Here is a 7,568-nt window from a genome sequence, read left to right on the forward strand (position 1 = left end):
TCCAGATTTTTTATTAACTATTAAAGACTTTTCAGATAAAATTAAAATAGGAATTCAAACAAAAGGATATGAGAAGGTAGAAAGTGGAGATAACCTATTAATTAGTATAGGATTTTTAGGAAGATGTTCAAATAATTCACAGACAAAATATAAAATTTACATAGATAAAGTAGTAAATTTAATGAGTAGTAAAGGAATTAACATGGTTAAACCTAAAGAATATTCATCAGAACAATTAGCAGGATTATAATGGGATATGGATAAATTTTTAGAAAATCAAGAAACAATTATAGCACCACAGGAAGCATTAACCTATAAAGATATTCATGGAAGAACTAGTTTAAGATTTTTAGATTATAATCAGGTACAAAGACAAAATGATTTTGAAGAAGAAACTAATCCTGAAGAAGTACTTGCAATCATGCTTTTATCTATATTATTAATTCTTTCATCATATATAGTAACTAAAACTTTACATCCTAAGTTTTTTCTCATTAATCATTTTATTCTTATAACTATTAATCCTAAATGCATAAATCTAAAATTTTTCTTTTTTAATTCTCTTTTAGAGTCTTCTGATATTAAATTTAATTTTCTTACTTGGTTTCCTATACATTGGATAGATACTTCTCTACTATGTCTAAAAAATTGTGTTCTTGTTTCAAAAATTCCTCTATTATATAGTATTTCTGGATTAAGGATTCTCGAACAAGAAATAGAAAATTTAATTTCTAGATTAGAAAAGATGGAAATTATAGGTGAAAATGTTCTAAAATATTGGAAAAAAGATAAAATCTTATGTGAACTAAAAATAAAAAATCCAGAATACATAATTAAAACTAAGAATATAGAAGCTACAAACTTAGACTTAGAAGATTTTAAAATCCATATAAAAGAACTCTTGGAGCTAGGAGTAATTAGAAAATCAGAAAGTCCTCATAGATCAGCAGCCTTTATAGTCAGAAAACATTCAGAAATTGTTAGAGGAAAAAGTAGAATGGTTATCAATTATAAAAGACTTAATGACAATACATTAGATGATACTTATAACATACCAAATAATACAGTGTTAATAAATAAAATACAAGATTGTAAAATCTTTAGCAAACTTGATTTAAAATCAGGATTTTGGCAAGTGAAGATGCACTCAGAAAGTATTAAATGGACAGCTTTTACCTGTCCAGAAGGACATTTTGAATGGCTTGTAATGCTATTTGGAATTAAGAATACACCAAGTATTTTCCAAAAAAAATGAAAATTATTTTTAATAGACATAGTAAGTTTGTAATAGTATACATAGATGATATTTTAGTATTTAGTAAAAATAAACAAGAACATAGGGGACATTTACAAATAGTATTTTCAGAATTTATTAAACATGGTTTAATAATCAGTAAGAAGAAAATGATTTTATTTAAAGAATTTATAGATTTTTTAGGAGTTAATATAGGAGAAGGTAAAATAAAGTTACAACCTCATATTGCTAAGAAAGTTTTAGAATTTTCAGATAAACTAGAAGATCTAAAACAAATACAAAAATTTTTAGGATTAATAAATTATGCTAGACCATTCATAAAAGATTTAGGAAAAATAGCAGGACCTTTATATGCAAAGACATCTCCTACAGGACAAAGATTTTTTAATCAAGAAGATATAAAATTAGTCCAACAAATAAAAGAAAAAATAAAAACTCTACCAGAATTAGTTATGTCTTTAGACTCAAAATACCTAATTATAGAAACAGATGGAAGTATGATAGGATGGGGAGCTATTTTAATATGCAAACCCAATAAATACACTGATAAAAGTACAGAAAGAATTTGTAGGTATAATAGTGAAAATTATAAGGAAAAAGGAAATTTAAGCAGTATAGATGTAGAATTATTAGCTATTAATTATGCATTAGATAGTTTTGAATTATTCATTATATCTAAGAAAGAAATAACTATAAGAACATATTGTATTGCCATAGAACAAAATGAACCATTTCAAAATCAAGTTCATCAGACTGATAAATCTGCTACAGAAAAAGGTAAAGAGATTTGGAATCTTTTAGGACAGCCTAGTGGAAAATTTGACTACTTAGTAAAGTATAGTCCACCAGAACATTTTTCTTCAGAACACTTTTCAAATAATCCAGAACTTTCACAAGTCCAAGAAATTCAGTCAAGTAAGGGAAAAGAAAAAATGGTAGTCCAAGATAGTCAAGAATGTTTATTTTTCCAAGATTCACAAGATCCTAATCCAAATACAGCTTCATTAGAAAAGATCTTTGAAAAAATTGAAAAACTTCAAAAACAATCTAAAGGGACTTCTTCTAGAAAAAAGAAAAAGATTAAGAAGAAGGAAAATGATGAAGAACTAAAAGAACAAATAAGAGAAGCAGTTAACCAAGCATTTGAGACAATATTAAAAAAGAGTCATGAAGAAGAAAAAGGAATTGCAGAATGTCCAGATCAGAAAGAAAAAGATGAAGCCAGTAACTCCAGGCTTTCAGATGAAGATCCACAGGAAGAAGGATACAATAATTCAGACAGTGGAATGTCATTTTCATCAGTGGCACGCCATAATCTTAGCACATGACCAGATCTTCAATAATTCAGAAAAACAAACTTTGTCAGAAGAAAAAGAAGACCCAAAAATCATATATATATATATATATCCTTTTTATAATGAAGGAATTAGAAACAGATTGTGGTAGACATAAAATTGAAAATTGATTCATTTTGTTCAGCCCATTCATATTTCAGAATTCAGTTTTTCCAATTTTAAGTTTTAAAATAAATTCAAAACTTTGGTTTTGATTGTTCCCTTTGGATGTCTAGTATATTCAATTTAATTGATTAAAGCAACATGTTGTCAAAGTAATCCCTATTGTGTAGATTGATTTAATTGAAAATAGATAGATGTTTTGTACGGAGTTATTTATGTGAATTGTGCTCGGCTCAAAGGAAGACACAATTTGGCCAAATAACAACGTGTTTGTGATGACAAATGTGTGACAATTATAAAGACATTTCATGTGAATAATAGCCGGTCCAAAGAAAGGCTATTATTTGACAGAATTGATTGTCAATGTTTGATCATTGCACCAAGAGTACCAATTACAGTTAATTTCTCTGTCCAAAGACTAGGAATTAATGTCGTACTAGGTATCTTGAGATGGATCCCAAAATCTGGATTATTTGTGCGTGTCTTAATTTTCTTATTTGACATGCTTGCTTATTTTGTTCTCTATACAGTTTCTGTTGTTAATGCTGTGAACGTCTCTGCTCAAGTCAGCAACATCCCAATGCTGAGCGGGACGAACTTTAAAGTTTGGAAAGAAGCTGTGGAAATTGTCCTCGGCTGTATGGATTTGGATCTTGCACTTCGTTCAGATCGACCCGCTTCTACTCCAGAAAACCCCAATGAGGGCAAAATTGAAAAGTGGGATCGCTCTGACTGGATGTGCTTGATGATCATGAAACGTTCCATTCCGGAAGCGTTTCGGGGCTCTACTACTGAGAGCGGGAGTGCCAAGAAGCTCCTTGAAAAAATTGAGCAATATTTTGCCAAGAATGAAAAATCGGAGGCGAGTAACCTTTTGGCTAAACTCGTTTCCCTGAAGTATAAGGGCAAAGGGAACATAAGAGAGTACATCATGGAGATGTCTCATCTCGCATCAAAACTCAAGTCGCTTAAGTTGGAGCTGTCTGATGACTTGCTCGTGCACTTGATTTTGATCTCTCTTCCTGCGCACTTTGGGCAATTCAAAGTGAGTTATAACACTCAGAAGGACAAATGGTCCCTAAATGAGCTTATATCTCACTGTGTGCAAGAAGAAAAGAGGCAACAACGTGATAAGACTGAGAGTGCTCACTTGGCCTCAACCTCTCAGAACAAGAAAAAGAAGAGAGCTAAGGATGCTGTGGAAGGAACTTCTCAGCAGAAGAAGCAAAAGAAGCAGGATAAGGAGTTTACCTGCTACTTCTACAAGAAGTCGGGACACATGAAGAAGGAGTGTCCCAAATACGCTGCCTGGCGTGTAAAGAAGGGTATGCTTCTAACTTTAGTTTGTTCTGAAGTTAATTTAGCTTCTGTACCTAAGGATACTTGGTGGGTAGATTCTGGTGCTACTACTCATATAAGTATGTCCATGCAGGATTGCCTGTGGAGCCGATCGCCAAATGATGCTGAAAGATTCATCTTTGTGGGCGATGGCAATAAAGTTGCGGTAGAGGCTATAGGGACTTTCAGATTACAATTAAAAACTGGGTTTTATTTGGATTTGTTTGAGACATTTGTTGCACCGTCCTTTAGACGGAATTTAATTTCTATTTCTAATTTGGACAAATCAGGATTTTCTTGTTCATTTGGAAATAATAAAGTTAGTCTCTATCAAAATTCAAATTTTGTTGGTTCCGGTTATATGATTGATAATCTGTATATACTTGATATTGTTAGTTCCTATAACGAAATACTGCAAACAAGTTAACGTGGTACAAAGCGAAAATTAAGTGAGAATTCTGCCACTTTATGGCACAAGCGTTTAGGTCATATCTGCAGAGAATTCAGAGGCTTGTGTCGGATGAAATTCTTGAACCCCTAGATTTAACAAACTTCCAAGTTTGTGTTGAGTGCATCAAGGGGAAAAGAACAAACATGAGAAAATTAGGTGCCGAGAGAGCCACAGACGTCTTAGAACTGATACATACTGATATCTGTGGCCCATTCCCTACGGCTTCTTGGAATGGACAACAATACTTTATTACGTTCATAGACGATTACTCTAGATTCGGTTACCTATATTTAATACACGAGAAGTCTCAATCCCTGGATGTTTTCAAGTCTTTTAAAACTGAAGTTGAACTTCAACTTGGAAAGAAAATAAAGGCTATCAAATCTGGTCGTGGTGGTGAATACTATGGAAGATATGATGGATCAAGAGAACAACGTCCAGGACCCTTCGTTATTTTCCTCAATGGGTGTGGAATTTTTCCGCAATACACCATGCCGGGCAAACCTAGTATGAATGGTGTTGCAGAACGACGAAACCGAACTCTTAAGGATATGGTAAGGAGTATGATAAGTCATTCCTCCTTACCAGAGTCACTTTGGGGAGAAGCTTTGAAGACCGCAGTGTACAATCTTAACAGGGTACCAAGCAAGGCAGTTGCCAAAACCCCTTATGAGCTGTGGATAAGCAAGAAGCCTAGCATTAAGCACTTGCACATTTGGGGTTGTCCAGCTGAGGCACGGCCTTATAGGCCACATGAAAGAAAACTGGACTCAAGGACGGTTAGCTGCTATTTCGTTGGTTACGCTGAACGCTCTCGGGGCTATAAGTTTTACTATCCCACATCAAGATCCTTCTTTGAAATGGGAAATGCGAGATTTCTTGAGGATATTGAGTTTGGAGGGGAAGGAAACATAAGGAACGTTGTCTTTGAAGAAGAATCTGTTATTGACAGCAATCAGGTCTCTGTACCTATTGTTATTCAAGACACAGTTCTGGCAATAGATGACAATGTTCAGGCTCCTATTCCTGACATTGTTTCAGACCAAGACAACAATGAGATTCTTCCTCAAGCACCACCTATAGAACAAACTCAACAACCTCAAGAAGTGCTATTAAGGAGATCCACTAGGGAGAGAAGAAATGCGATTTCAGATGATTATATCGTCTTTCTTCAAGAACATGAGGATGGCGTTGGTTTAATGGAGGATGACCCGATCAACTTCCATCAGGTCATGCGCAGTTCTAACTCTCAGAAGTGGATTGATGCCATGAAAGATGAGATAAAGTCTATGAAAGATAATGACGTTTGGGATCTCGTCGAGTTGCCTAAAGGTGTGAAGCCCATTGGTTGTAAGTGGATATTTAAAACCAAGAGAGATTCAAGAGGCAGTGTCGAGAGATATGAAGCTCGTCTAGTCGCTAAAGACTTTACTCAAAAGGAAGGCATAGACTACAAAGAGACTTTCTCTCTGGTATCTTCGAAAGACTCTTTTAGAACAATAATGGCACTAGTGGCTCATTTTGATCTAGAGCTACATCAGATGGATGTCAAGACTGCGTTTCTCAATGGAGACATTGATGAGACGATTTACATGGTACAACCAGAAAGCTTTGTATCAGGAGATCCAAAGTCTATGGTTTGTAAGTTGAAGAAATCCATCTACGATCTCAAACAAGCTTCCCGTCAATGTTATCACAAGTTCCATCAAATCATTACCTCGTACGGTTTTGAGGCAAATGTTGTTGATGACTGTGTATATCATAAGTTCAGTGGGAGTAAATATATCTTCTTGGTATTATATGTTGATGATATTCTACTCGCTAGCAGCAATATAGGCTTATTGCATGAAACCAAGAAATTTCTGACGAAGAAATTCGAGATGAAAGATCTTGGGGATGCCTCTTTTGTATTAGGTATTCAGATACTGAGAGATCGTTCTCGAGGTATCCTTGGACTTTCACAAAAGAGCTGTATCGATAAGGTTTTGAGTAGATTTGGCATGAAAGATAGTAGACCAAGAGACACGCCCATCTCTAAAGGAGACAAGTTTAGTCTCAAACAGTACCCCAATAATGATCTTGAAAGAGAAGAGATGCAGAAGATTCCCTATGCATCAGTGGTAGGGAGTCTAATGTACACTCTAATTTGTACTCATCCCGACATAGCATTTATAGTGGGAGTTTTGGGTAGATACTTGAGTGATCCTGGCATGCAACATTGGAAAGCAGCCAAACGCGTGATGCGTTATTTGAGGAGAACAAAAGACTACATGCTCACTTATCGGAGATTATATAGTTTAGAGATCATCGGGTTCTCTGACTCCGATTTTGCGGGATGCCAAGATAGCAGACGCTCCACATCAGGCTACGTCTTTATGTTGGCTGGAGGAGCTATCTCATGGAAGTCTGCTAAACAGACTCTCATAGCTTCTTCAACCATGGCTGCGGAGTTCATTGCTTGTTATGAGGCATCCAACCATGGAATATGGCTACGAAACTTTGTTACTGGACTACGAGTGGTAGATGACATTGACAGTCCATTAAAGATTTATTGTGACAATAACTCAGCGGTGCTTTACTCCAACAACAATAGGAGTTCGACAAAGTCGAAATTCATTGATATCAAGTTTCTAGTTGTTAAGGAGAGAGTTCAAGATAAACAGATTTCCATAGAACATATAGGAACAAATTTCATGCTAGCGGACCCACTAATCAAGGGCTTAACGCCGAAGGTCTTTCATGAGCACACTGCTCACATGGGCGTTATTTCCGAGAATATTCTAGTCTAGTGGGAGTCAATTTTATGTTCTATATGTTTGCTTTAGACATTAAATTATTTAACCTTCTGCAGAATAAAGTTGATGGTTTATGATTCTATTTCTGAGTTTTCTTGTGTTTTCATTGTGCAATGTTTGCATTGCATTAAGGACTTTGGAATGATCTCACTAAAGACTAAAGAATGACCAGTTGGAAATAGGCATGTTTGAGATCACATTTCATGTAAATTTCCATGCTACTCATCCATATTTGATCTACGTCATTAAGTGTATTAATATGTTGATCATCG

Source organism: Olea europaea, chromosome 12 (assembly GCF_002742605.1).
Source record: "Olea europaea var. sylvestris chromosome 12, O_europaea_v1, whole genome shotgun sequence".
In the NCBI taxonomy this organism is placed as follows: domain Eukaryota; kingdom Viridiplantae; phylum Streptophyta; class Magnoliopsida; order Lamiales; family Oleaceae; genus Olea; species Olea europaea.